The sequence below is a fragment of the Hyla sarda genome, chromosome 2 (genome assembly GCF_029499605.1).
Source record: "Hyla sarda isolate aHylSar1 chromosome 2, aHylSar1.hap1, whole genome shotgun sequence".
Lineage (NCBI taxonomy): Eukaryota > Metazoa > Chordata > Amphibia > Anura > Hylidae > Hyla > Hyla sarda.
In genome coordinates this window covers 58,160,318-58,174,813 of record NC_079190.1, presented here as the reverse complement: position 1 = coordinate 58,174,813, position 14,496 = coordinate 58,160,318, and the positions used below count along the sequence as shown (strand labels likewise).

Here is a 14,496-nt window from a genome sequence, read left to right as displayed (position 1 = left end):
ATGGTAATGTACCTGTGTGAGGTACCACAACATCAGTCCTCAAGCCTGATTGTATTGTGGACTACAATCAGTATATAGGGGGAGTTGATCTCTCTGATTAAGTCCTCAAGCCATATAACGCCATGTGGAAAACCCGGGCATGACACAAAAAAAGTGTCGGTCTACATAGTCCAAGCTGCCATGTACAACTTTTTTCACACTGTCCAAGTATGCTGGCAACACAGGGACATACCTTCAGTTCAAAGAGGAAGTCCTAAGGACCCTGATCTTTGGTGACCAGAAGAGAGCAGGACGGAGTACCTCTGGAACTGTAGGCGCCCGGATCGTCCCAGGCCAACACTTTCCAGGTGAGGTCCCTCACACAGGTAAGAAGGGACGGTCCCAGAAAAAATGCAGAGTGTGTAGCAGGAGGGGGGATAAAGAAGGACACCACCAATGGGTGTGAAACATGTCCTGATCATCCAGGCCTCTACATTAACAATAGCTTCAGGAAGTATCAGACTTCCATGGAATACTAAATTTTGAATCCTCTTCATTCATTTTAATTTCCCATAATTTTACCCCAATGTACCTGTGCACAGAATATTGACTTCCAAATTTCAAACCCAACCCAAAAAAAAAGAAAGTTCACATAATACCCCTTAATAACACTTTTTTTTTTTTTTTTTTTTAATGGGTCATGTGTCACTAGCATTGGGGGTTTACATGTTGCCCCACCTGAGCAGTGTGCACATTTGCAAGCAACAGTTTAGGGACGCCCCCACAAACATTCCCAGAATGATAATTCAGAGCATAGGGTTTGGAGTGGGCATAAATTTTACTTTTGGCTATACTCTGGGTAATCATTCTGGGAACATAATTGGCATATCAGTAGGAAAATTGCAACTTTCATTTTTAACAAACTACACTTCATCCATTCCTGGGAAATAATTTTAGGGAACACCCATCTGTTCTAAATGTCCACTCTTCCGATACACCTTCCTCAGGGGGTGTACTTTCCGTAATGGGGTCACATGTGGGTGTTATTTTTTTACTCTTCTTTGAATATATGTAACCTTTAGCTACTGATATGTCAGTAAGCAACATAGGCCTGATATGCGAACAGAATTATCTCTCAAGAATCCAGTCATATTTCCAGGCAACAATTTTGAGTCAGCTCTGGGTCATCATTCTGGGTATACAATTGGCATATTAGTATGAAAACAGCAATTTAAATTTTTCACACACTGCAGTTCATCCGTTCCTGGAAAATAAATTTATGAAACACCTGTGCATTCATAATGTCCACTTCACCCTTATACCCATTCCTCAGGGGGGTTGCTTTCTGTAATGGGGTCACATGTGGGTGTTTATTTTTTGTATTTTCCTCTTAATGTATGTAACCGTCAGCTACTGATATGCCATAAGCCTCAAATGTGAACAGACCTCTATGCCCTCTGAGCCTTGTTGTGCGCCCGCACAGCACGATACCCCATATATGGATGTATTTCCATTGTCAGGAGAAAAGCCCTCCAAAATGTGTAACCCAATTTCTCCTATTAACTCTTGTGAAAATGATAAAATCGGGATAACACGTGCATTTTAATGTAAAAAATTACATTTTTCATTTTTACGGCCCACTGTTTAACCTCTTAACGACCACTGACTTAAATGTACGCCCTGGTTTGGCGGGACTTCCCGCACCAGGACGTACATTTACGTCCTGTCTATGACCGCGAGCATCGGAAGGGAGCTTGCGTCATACACAGCAGGTTCCGGCTGCTAGCAGCAGCCGGGGACCCGCCCGTAATGGCAGACATCCGCAATCGCGCGATGTCCGCCATAAACCCCTCAGATGCCGTGATCAATACAGATACCTCTGCGGCATTGCGGTACTTTGATTGAATGATCGGATCGCCCGCAGCACTGCCGTGGCGATCCGATGGCGGCCGGAGGTCCCCTCACCAGGCTCCGGCAGTCTCCCGGGGTCTTCTGCTCTGGTTTGAGATCGAGCAGACCAGAGCAGAAGATCACAGATAATACTGAGTAGTGCTGTGTCCTATGCATAGCACTGCACAGTATTAGCAATCAAAGGATTGCTATAGATAGTCCTCTATGGGGACATATAAAGTGTAAAAAAAAAAAGTTGAAAAATGTAAAAATAAAAAGCTAAAAAAAAGTGAAAAATACCCTCCCCCAATAAAAATGAAAATTGTCCGTTGTCCCCATTTTATCCCCAAAAAGCGTACATTTAAAAAAAAAATAAACATATTTGGTATCTCTGCATGCGTAAATGTCCGAACTATAAAAATATAATGTTAATGTTCCCGTACGGTGAATGGCATAAACGTAAAAAATTAAAAAAAAGTTGTATTTTATTTTAAAAAAAAATTATAAATTATCTAAAAGTTTTATATATGCAAATGTGGTATCTAAAAAAAGGACAGATGACGGCGCAAACAATGAGCCCTCATACCGCCCTATATACGGATAAATGAAAAAGTTATAGGTGGTCAAAATAGGGCGATTTTAGATTTTGTACAAAAAGTTTTAGATTTTTTTTAAGCGGTACAAAAATATATAAGTATCTAGCCATGGGTATCATTTCAATCGTACTGACCCACAGAATAAAGAACACATGTCATTTTTACCGTAAATTGTACAGTGTGAAAACCAACCCCTCCAAAATGTGCAAAATTTTGGTTTTCATAAAAATTTCCTCCCTAAAAAATTTTATGGTAAAATGAGAGGTTTCATTACAAAGTACAATTGGTCACGCAAACAAAAATCCCTTATATGGGTCTGTAGATGTAAGTATAAAAGAGTTATGGATTTTAGAAGGCGAGGAGGAAAAAACGAAAACACAAAAATAAAATTGGCCTGGTCCTTAAGGTGAAAATGGGCTTGGTCATTAAGGTTGTTAAAAAACCTGTGAGGTGTAAATACTCACTGTACCCCTTGTTACGTTCCTTCAGGGGTGTTGTTTCAAAATTGAGGTTACGTGCTGTTTTTTTTATTTCTTTTTTTAGATTTTATGTCAGAACCTCTGCCATTGCAATGCAAACCACAACTTTAGGCCTCAAATGTGCTTGGTGCTGTCTTACTCCTAAGCCATGTTGTGTTCCCACAGAACACTACATCCACATGTGGCGTACTTTCTTAATATAGAGAAATTGGGCTACAATTTATTTATTAATTCATTTTTTATTTAATTTTTTTTTTGTTGGGGGGGGCTTTTTTTTTTCCTTCTACCACTTGTAAAAAATTATTTCAGTGTTAAAAATCTAATGTTTCATTTTTATGGGACACTGTTCATAAAACCTGTGAGTTATAAGTACTCCCTGTACCCATAGTTACATTCCTTGAGGGGTGTAGTTTCCCAAATAGTGTGGAATCAGGGGGGAAATTTTGCTGTTCTGGCACCCTGGGTACTTCCTAAATGTGACATAACATGCCCCCCCCCCCACCCCACCCCCCAAAAAATACATTTCAGACAAATTCTCTCTCCAAAAGCCAAATGGTGCACCATGGGAATACAAGCATTTTAGCATTTTCACACCTAACTTAAACGAAAAGTCATCAAACAACTGTGAGGTGTTAAGGCTCACTATACCCCTTGTTATGTTCTTTGAGGGGTGTAGTTTCTCAAATAGTGTGCCACATGGGGGGGGGGGGGTGGCTGTTCTGGCACCATGGGGGCTTCCTATATGCGACATGCCCCCCCAAAAACCCATTACAGCAAAATTCTCTCTCCAAAATCCGAAAGTTGCTCCTTCCCTTCTGAGCCATGTTGTGCGCCCGCAGAGCACTTAACGTCCACATATGAGCTATTTCCATATTTTAGAAAAATTTGGTTACAGATTTTGGGGGCTTTTTCTCCTTTTACCCCTTGTAAAAATGAAAAATATTTGGGGCATCAAAAACATGTATAAAAAAAACTGAGATTTTGAGTTTTCTCCTCTATTTTGCTGCTATTCCTGCAAATAACTTAAAGGGTTAACAAACTTTGTGAATGTCATTATGAATATTTTAAGGGGTGCAGCTTCTATAATGGGGTCGTTTATGGGAGATTTCTTACAGAAAGGCCCTGCAAATTCCCTTCAAACTTGACAATTCAGGTTCCTGTAAAATTGAGATTTAGAATTTTCGTGAACATTTGGAAAATTGCTGCTATATTTTGAAGCCCTATAATGTCTTTAAAAAGTAATAAGATGTCAACATAAAGTAGACATATTATATATGTGAATCAATATATCATTTATTTGGCATGTCCATTTTCCGTACAAGCAGAAAGTTTTAGAAAAATTCAAAATTTTAAAAATGTTCATGAAATTTGGGGATTTTTTTGTTATCTACGAAAATGTACTACTAACAATAGATTATGTATGTCACGAAAAAAAACAATCTCAGAATCAGTTTGATAAGTAAATGCATCTGAGCGGAGTCCTTAAGGGGTTAAATAATTTTTACAAGTTGTGCCTCTTGGTAGGTGATGGAATAAATCACTGATTGGGAAGATATTAATACTTTATTTATGTAAAACACTAGTTTGCCAAATATGTTACTGTAATACTGAAAACTGCCAGACGAGGGCAGGAAAGTACCTTCTATCAGTTCTTAGATCTGATTTTTTATTTTATTTAAAGTCATTGCATGATATGAAATAGAATAAAAAATCTACCTAATAAACCCAACGATTTACAGTCAAATACATTCATATGATTGATTTCTGCTGCTTTGCAGGCAGCCGAATCCCTTGGGTCAAAGTATAGAATTTCTCCTTATTTAACTTTCCCCCCACCATGGTACATACTGTGCCTATGTTTTTCTGTAGTCCCTAGCCTCGCACAGTTTCTTATACATGTATTTTTACTTATGTTTTTTAGTGTATTATTCTATATGAAGCTGATATTTTGGATTTACAGAAAAATAATTAGTTAGAGAATATCAAATCAGTGTATATTCACACACCATTCAGGCCTATGTAAGAGGTATAGAGCACAATACTAACAAAAAGGTATGTCTTACACCACAGCAGGTCTATTGACTTCATGGATTGATTGTAGTCCTTAGTGACTACATTCTGTCCCCTGCCGAAACATATACATTAATTCTGTGAAATGGACCAAATGCATTAATTCACTTGCAGACTACATTCTGTCCATTTAAATACACTGTTATAAGTATGCTACGGTATACATCCGCCTACCTTTTTGCTGATCAGTGTTTTGAACAGTAACCTTCAGTCAGGCGGCACAACTTCTTTATGGGATGCTCCCGGTTGCCAGATTTCCACCATCATGAACAAGAATGCATCACCAATAAATCAGCACTGCAGATGAAGTGTACTGTATGCTTGATGGGGGACATGTATCAAAGATTTTACCCCTGTTTTGCACTGTGTCCGATAGCAGGGGGTCCAACCAATGGGACCGCCCACTCCAACTCTCTCCAACCACAAGGAAACCTTCTCCATACACTGATTACTGTCGACCATGGCACAAAGCGGTGGTGGACACTCCCCCTCCATCTATCACTATGCGACACAAACGCTGTATCTCCAGCTCTCCCATAGAGATACATGGAGGGGCGTGTCGGCCACTGCTTCATGCTGTGGTCAACAGGGGAGGTCGCTCTGTGCATGAAGAGAGTCAAGGTGCCAGACATGAGATTGCTGGGACCGCACACGATTAGACACTAATCCGATATCCTGGTGATAGGGGATAAGATGTTCTGTACCAGAGTACCCCTTTAACATTGGAGGCTCTTCCTAACAATCTGGGCTCTTTAGAGAATATTTCAGGTACAGTTTTTAACCCCTTAAGGACCGGGTTTTTTTTCCGTTTTTGCATTTTCGTTTTTTGCTCCTTGCCTTTAAAAAATCATAACTCTTTCAATTTTGCACCTAAAAATCCATATGATGGCTTATTTTTTGCGCCACCAATTCTACTTTGTAATGACATCAGTCATTTTGCCCAAAAATCTACGGTGAAACGGAAAAAAAAATAATTGTGCGACAAAATTGAAGAAAAAAAATGCTGTTTTTTAACTTTTGGGGGCTTCCGTTTCTACGTAGTACATTTTTCGGTAAAAATGACACCTTATCTTTATTCTGTAGGTCCATACGATTAAAATGATACCCTACTTATATAGGTTTGATTTTGTCGTACTTCTGGAAAAAATCATAACTACATGCATGAAAATTAATATGTTTAAAATTGTCATCTTCTGACCCCTATAACTTTTTTATTTTTCCGTGTATGGGGAGGTATGAGGGCTCATTTTTTGCGCCGTGATCTGAAGTTTTTAATGGTACCATTTTTGCATTGATAGGACTTATTGATCGCTTTTTATTCATTTTTAAATGATATAAAAAGTGACCAAAAATGCACTATTTTGGACTTTGGAATTTTTTGGCGCGCACGCCATTGACCGAGTGGTTTAATTAATGATATATTTTTATAATTCGGACATTTCCGCACGCGGTGATACCACATGTTTATTTACACTGTTTTTTTTATGGGAAAAGGGGGGTAATTCAAACTTTTAATATGATCTTTATTCACTTTTTTTTCACTTTTTTTTTGCAGTGTTATAGCTCCCATAGGGACCTATAACACTGCACACACTGATCTCTTATACTGATCATTGTTATCCCATAGGGACCTATAACACTGCACACACTGATCATCATTGATCACTGGTTTCTCATAGGAAACCAGTGATCGACGATTCTGCCGCATGACTGCTCATGCCTGGTCTCAGGCACTGAGCAGTCATTCGGCGATCAGACAGCGAGGAGGCAGGTAGGGGCCCTCCCGCTGTCCTGTAAGCTGTTCGGGATGCCGCGATTTCGCCGCGGCTATCCCGAACAGCCCACTGAGTTAACCGGCAGCTTTCACTTTCGCTTTTAGCCGCGCGGCTCAGCTCTGAGCGCGCAGCTAAAGGGTTAATAGCGCGCGGCGCCGCGATCGGCGCTGCACGCTATTAGCGGCGGGTCCCGGCTTCACTATGACGCCGGGCCTGCCGTGATATGACGCGGGGTTACCGTGTAACCCCGCGTTATATCAGGGGAGCAGGACCAAGGACGTACCAGTACGTCCTTGGTCCTTAAGGGGTTAAGGACTGAGCCCTTTTCAACTTAAGGACGCAGCCCTTTTTTGCAATTCTGACCACTGTCACTTATGCATTAATAACTCTCAGATGCTTTACTGATAATTCTGATTCAGAGACTGTTTTTTTCGGGACATATTCTACTTTAACATAATGGTAAATTTTTGTCGTTACTTGCATCCTTTCTTAGTGAAAAATCCCCAAATTTCATGAAAATTTAGTATTTTTCATACTTTGAAACTCTCTGCTTGTAAGGAAAATGGATAGTCCAAATAAATTTTATATCGATTCACAAATCCGACATGTCTACTTTATGTTGGCATCATAAAATTGACTTTTTTACACAAGACATTATTGGATTTCAAAGAATAGCAGCAAATTTCAAAATCTGAATTTTTCAGGGACCAGTTAAGTTTGAAGTAGATTTGAGGGGCCTTTCTGTGAGAAATATCCCATAAATGACCCCAGTTTAGAAACTACACCCCTCAAAGTATTCAAAATGACATTCAGAAAGTTTGTTAACCCTTTAGGGGTTTCACAAGTATAGCAGCAAAGTGGAGGAGAAAAATCAAAATCTGTATTTTTTACACTAACATGTTCTTGTAGCACCATTTTTTTCATTTTTAAAAGTATTAGGTGAAAAATATGGAAGTATGGAAGTACCTCATATGTTGACATAAAGTGCCCTGCGGGCTCACAACATGGCTAAAGAGGGAAAAAGCAACTGTGGGATTTAAAAAAAATAATTTTGCAGTCATGGTTTTTGGGGGCCATGTTGCATTTAGGAAGCCCCCATGGTGCCATAACAGCAAAATAACCCCCACATGGCATACTATTTTGGAAACTACATCCCTAAAGGAACGTAACAAGGAGTATAGTGAACCTTAACACCTCACAGGTGTTTGACGACTTTGCGTTGAAGTTGGATGTGAAAATGGAAAATTTGATTTTTAACACTAAAATTATGGTGTTACTCCAAATTTTTCATTTTCACATGGTGTAATAGGAGAAAATGGACAGCAAAATGTGATGCCCAATTTCTCCCAATTAAGAAAATGCCCCATATGTGGATGTTAAGTGCTCTGCTGGCGCACTACAGGTCATTGGGAAGGAGCGCACCATTGGTCTTTTGTAGAGATAATTTTGCTCAAATTAAAGTGCATTTTCAAATCACCCATGATGCCAGGAAAGCAGAAACCCCCTACATGTGACACCATTTTGGAAACTAGACCCCTCCAGGAACGTAAGGGTTACAGTGAGTACTTACACCTCACAGGTTTTTTGGACAGTGGGCCGTAAAAGTGAAAAATTTGATTTTGAATACTAACTTGCTGGTATTAACCAAAAAATTTTTAGTTTCACAAGTAGTAAGAGAAAAAAAAGCTACACAAAATTTGTAGCCCAATTTCTCCAGAATAAGGTAATACCCCATATAAGGCAGAAAAGCACTATGCAGGAGCAAAACAGGGATTAGGAGTGAGACAGCACTGATAAGATTTGAGGCCTAAAGTGGTGATTTGCACTGCAATGATTGAGGTTCTGACATAAAATCAAAAAATAAAAATAAAAAACACTGACAAGTGACCACAATTTTGAAACTACACCCCTCAAGGAAGGTAACAAGGGGTACAGTGAGTACTTATACCTCACAGGTTTTTTGAACAGTAGGCCGTAAAATGAAAAATTTGATTTTTTTTTTACACTAAAATGCTGGGGTTACCCTATTTTTTACATTTTCTCAAGGGGTAATTAGAGAAATTGGGTTACAAATTTTGCAGGGCTTTTTCTCCTGACTATGGAAACACATCCACATATGGGGTAACATGCTGGGCGGGCGCACAACAATGCTCAGAAGTCAGACGTCTGTTTTCATTTGAGGCCTATGGCATATCAGTAGCTGACGGTTACATACATTCAGAGGAAAATACAAAAATGAAACACCCACATGTGACACCATTAAAGAAAGTACCCCCCCTGAGGAATGGGTATAGGGGTAAAGAGGACATTTTGAACGCACGGGTGTTTCCTAAATTTATTTTCCAGGAATGGATGAAGGGTAGCTTTTGAAAATTGCAATATGCTCTGCTTCATCTTTCTGGGAACAACTAACATGTGACTTCGAATTGTTGCCTGGAAATACGACAGAGCTCAGCGAGAACTCTTCGCATTTGAGGCCGATGTTTCTTACAGACCCAACAGTTACATACATTCAGAGGAAAATACAAGAAAGGAACACCCACATGTGAGAATATTACAAACAGTACACCCCCTAGGGAAGGTGTATAGGGGTGAAGTGGACATTTGGAACAGACGGGGTGAAGTGTACATTTGGAACCAATGGGTGCCCTAAGATTATTTTTCTAGGATGGATGAAGTGTACTATGGGGGGGGGGGGGGAATGAAAATTGCAATTTTAGTACTGATATGCCAATTATATTCCCAGAATGATGACCCAGAGTACAGCCAAGAGTAAAAATTATGCTCACCCCAAACCCTATGCTCTGAATCATCATTCTAGGAATGTGATGTGTGTGGCCGTCCCTATTTTGTTACCTCAAATGCGAACCCCGCTCAGATGGGGAGAGAGCGCTGCGCATTTGAGTCAACTGCAAACCCCCAATGCTGTTGACTCTGTGTCCCATGACCCATTTTTTTTTTTTTTTTTGGGGGGGGGGGGGGGGGGGGTAAGATATGAGGGGTATTGAGAAAGAGTTTTGGGGAAGGGGGGGTGTTTTGGTTTTAAAATTTGGAAGACAATGTACTCTGGACTGGTACATTGGAGTCGAATTCTGGTGAATTACAATTAGGGAAAAGGATAAAAAATGGAGTGCTCCATGGAAGTGTGATACTCCCTGAAGCAGTTTTTAATGCAGAGGCCCAGATGATCGGGGCAAGTGTCTCACTGAGTGGTGGTGTCCTTCTGAATCCCCCTCCTGTGACACACACTGCATTTTTTCTGGGATCGTCCCTTCTTTCCAGTGTGGGGGACCTCACCTGGAAAGTGTTGGCCGGGGACGATCCGGGGGCCCACAGTTCCAGAGGTGCTCTGACCCGCTCCTTAGTGGCCACCAAAGATGAGGGCCTTTAGAACTACCTCTTGAAACTGCAGGAATGTCCCTGTGTTGCCAGCGTACTGGGACAGTACAAAAGAGTTATACATGGCAACCTGTACCATGTAGACCACAACTTTTTTGTACCATGTCCGTGTTTTCTGCATGGCATCATATGGCTTGAGGACTTGATCAGAAAGATCAACTCCCTCCATATACTGATTGTAGTCCAGAACACAATAGGGCCAGGGGTGCGACCGTCCCCATGAATTGTGGTGACCAAAAGGATATCCCTCTTGTCCTTATACCCGACCAGTAACAGGTTTTCATGGGAAAAGGCACGGGACTCACCCCGGGGGAGAGGAGCATGTAGGGGATGGGGTGGAAGGCCTCTTTGATTCTTCTGGACTGTCCCACAAGCGACCGTGGATCTGGCGGCGAGGGATGTGAAGAGAGGGATACTAGTATAACAAAGTTTTCCATGTAAAAGGTGGTAACCTTTATCTAGCAATGGGTGCAAAAGGCCCCAAACGATTTTCCCGCTAACACCCAGAGTGGGGGGACATTCAATATGGGAATCTCGTCCCTTATACACCATAAACTTGCAAGTGTACCCTGAAGTACTCTCGCAAAGTTTATATCTCTTCACGCCATAAAGCGCTCGCTTGGCTGGGATGTATTGCCGGAAGCTGAGTCTTCCCTTAAAGCTGATTAGAGACTCAGCAATAGCGACCTCCCGCCCAGGGACATAGGCCTCCCAAAATTTGGCCCCAAAATGACCGACCTGATTTTATACAGGAGGTCAAACGCAGGATCAATCCGGGAGGGACATGCTGTATTATCAGCATAATGCAAACATTTCCGAATGGCCTCAAACCGGGGGCGTGCCATGTCCATACTGTAGAGCGGGGTCTGGTAAAGGACTAGACCCATATGCAACACAAGGCTGCATATTAAACTATATCCATATGCAGCACAAGGCCCCAAAATGTCCTCATTTCGGCTGCATTGACTTTGAACTACTCATTGGGTGTAGCTAAAAATCAGCCTGAGTTTGCAGCAAAGAGCTATTGGGCATACAGGTTCGTCTGGTTAACCATCAGATTTACAAAGTCGTCACTGAAAAAAAAAAACTGAAATAGTCCATTTCAGTGAACCCGACAATGTCAATCTTGCTTCCTGAGTCACCAACAAACTCAGGAATCACTGGTTCGTGGTCTGCTGGATGCCGCCTTGGTGGCTCATTATCAGAAGATGATGAGGAGGACGAGAAAATAAGGAAGGTGGGGTCTTCCTCGTCCTCTTTGGTGCTTTCAGAGTCAGAGGCAAGTAAGGCATATGCCTCCTCCGCTGAAAACGTCCTGGGGGCCATTTCCCTACTATAATGGGGGGGGGGGGGGTGAAGTGTATATATGTGGGGGGGGGAAACTTTATTGGTGTGTGGGCTGCATGTGGTGTGGTGCAATCCTTTCTACCCTAACCCGCTTACCTAACTAACCCGCCCTAAGAACAAAAATATAAAAATATTTAAAAAAGGGGGGGGAAAAAAATTTTTTTTTTAAAGAAATGACTTCTAGCGCAAAAAACCCTGAGCCAAAAAAAAAAAGGATTTACCTAATCAGAGGTGTGCACACTGATTAGAGCTTGGTGGCGGCAGAGGGCGCAGAAGTAAGTGGGGGGTGTGGCCCAGAACAGTGGCTGGTGGCACGTACACAGACCCCCACACAAAAAATTAAATATAAAAAAGGTTAAAACCCCAAAAAAAGCACCCGCCTGAACCCCCCAAAAAATGTTGATCAGTGATAAATCACTGACAGCAGTGGGGCAGGCCACACACACAGGTACAGTCTGTCCACACAGCACAGGCCTGCTACTGGTGGCATGGACCGCCTATAGGTACAAAAAATAAATAAAAAATACACTTTCTCTACACAGGTTTTAATTAATCCCCCAAAAAGAGTTGTATCTAACTTGTACACTGGAGTACCCTTTTAAGGGGTTAATGAGCCAAGGCACTCCATGCTACACTCACAGCAACACATTTTTGTGTGTACAAAGGACAAGTACACATGCAGAAGCTACAGCACAACCGATAACCAGAAGGCTTTACCATAGATCGGTGCAGTTTATAAAGGGTAAATGTTTACCTGCAAAACCACAAATATAATAACAGCATGGAGTCGGGTTTGTGCAGTAATGTCTAAGGTCACCACAGAGCAAACCTTATATGTTTGTCTGCTTTCCTAGTCACAAAGATGAATGGAACAAGCAGCTCCAAGTTAAAATAATCACATAAAACTGAGGCAGAGTCCTGACCTGTACATGGCTGCATTAACATCACCTTTCAGAAATCCCGCTGCCAGATCCGGCTGGGAAATGTCAAAACCAACCGGTGCCGAATATCATTCATTTAAATGTGCCGACCGGAGTCAGATAGTGACTCCGATGGTCTCATTTTTGCACCGTTTCTTGTTTTGTCACCAGATTGACAACAGTGGTAAGCCGTGGTTTTCAGTCCGGCCAAAAAAAAACAGATATGGGGCAGAAATTAGCCGACCGGAGTCACTATCTGACTCCGGTTGGCTCATTTAAATGAATGAGATTCAGTGCTGGTCCTGCTGGGATATGTCAGCGGCCGGTTTTGAAGTGAAAACCTCTCCTGCCCTGGACAGTTCCTTACATGAACATAGGTGGCAGCAGAGAGCACTGTGTAGGACTGGAAAAATGTTTTTATAATTCTGGATAACCCCTTTAATTATTTTAGTAATTTTGTTTTGTTTTGAAATCATAGCTCCCTTGTGCATCTAGTTTAAATTCAATAAGACATTATGTGACATCACATGTGTCCATGCAGAAATGACATCATACTTAGAGAAAACACACACACACACAAGTACTGTTGTGATTGGACTGCACATCTCTTTGGCTCATTAATTCCTTAAAGGGAAACAGTCTATATATTTATTTTAAAATGTACCCGCATTAATTTGTTTTCCTGTCAAACAAATATAATTCTTCTAATGCTTGTTATTCCCTTATATGTTTTTGTAAGACCTGGTTCACACTGTGTTTCTACAGTTCAACATATACTGTAGCAAACTGCAGCAAGGCCCCCTTCATTTCAATAGCCAGAATCGAGACAGCTAGAGACTCTGTTCGGCTGCTTTCCGCTGGTAAACGCTAATTTGACAGGACACAGTAGTGTGGTCTGCTCAGCTATTCTATCCCATCAAATCATCCTAGCGGGAAGTGAGTTAAACTTATCGGCATCCATCTTTTGGCAGGATACCAAAACGTACGCAGAAATGTAGTGTGAACCAAGGGAAACTGACAGGCTGTTCACCCGCACTAAAACTGGGTTATAGTGCGAGGGAACAGGAGTAAAATGAGGTATCACTTACAGAAACTGGTTTAGCCGTTTAGCAGTTATGGCCTCCGTTGCTATATTGTTAAATCTATGCTGCAAAATTCCTGCCCTTCATATGAATATTTATTTTGCTTGAGTCTCATGTCCTAGTGACAAGGAGCCTGTGGCAGTGCTCTGCTATTGTTGCAAACCGCAGGCGCCACTTTGTTACACCCAGAAGAGTGGCCCTGTGGTCTGATACAATTGCAGGTCGCTCATGTTGCTGCAGACTCTCATGTCACTAGGACGTGATGGTGAAGAAAAATGAATATCCATATAAAAGGCGGGCATTGTGCGGCATAGAGAGTAGGCAGGGAAGCTCAGCAAACCGGCTCCTCACCTACATTGTGCACTAAAGAGATTCAGCAATATAGCAAGTGACCCCTCGTTTTACTCTTGTTTACCCACACTATAACCCAGTGTATTGATTTAGTGCATGCGGACAACCTGTCAGTTTCCTTTTAAAAAGGAAATTTTCTAAATAATCTTTAATGCATAGGTGTCAAAATCAAGGCCTTCGGGCCAAATCCAGCCCGTAATGTTGCTTTATAGAGGCCTGTAAGGTGCGGACACATTTCAGTGCTTGTAGCCATTTCCTGTGCTCACGACCCCCCCCCCCCCCTCCTTTGCAGGAGCTGACAGCAAATTGTAGCCTCAGTTTCCTGTTCTAAGCTGACAGGAGTGGCACCTGGTGTGGTCTTCTGCTGCTGTGGCCTGTCTGCTTCAAGGTTAGAGCTGTTGTGTGTTCAGAGATGGTGTTCTGCACAACCAGGTTGTAATGAGCGGTTGTTTAAATTACACCTCGAACCAGTCTGCCCATTCTCCACAGCCAGTAACTGGATTTTTTTTTCAGACCATTCTCTATAAACCATAGAGATGACAATGTGTGTATGAAAAATACCAGTAGATCAGCAGTTTCCTTTAAATCCTCTTTCTTGCCTATTCTGA

The 14,496-nt window shown here is 41.6% G+C and overlaps 1 protein-coding gene across 1 annotated transcript in view; it reads right to left on the bottom strand.

Moving 5' to 3' along the window:
* The window catches only part of B3GLCT (beta 3-glucosyltransferase), a 540,453-nt gene that overhangs the window by 364,456 nt on the left and 161,501 nt on the right, over positions 1–14,496 (bottom strand). The window lies entirely within an intron of this gene.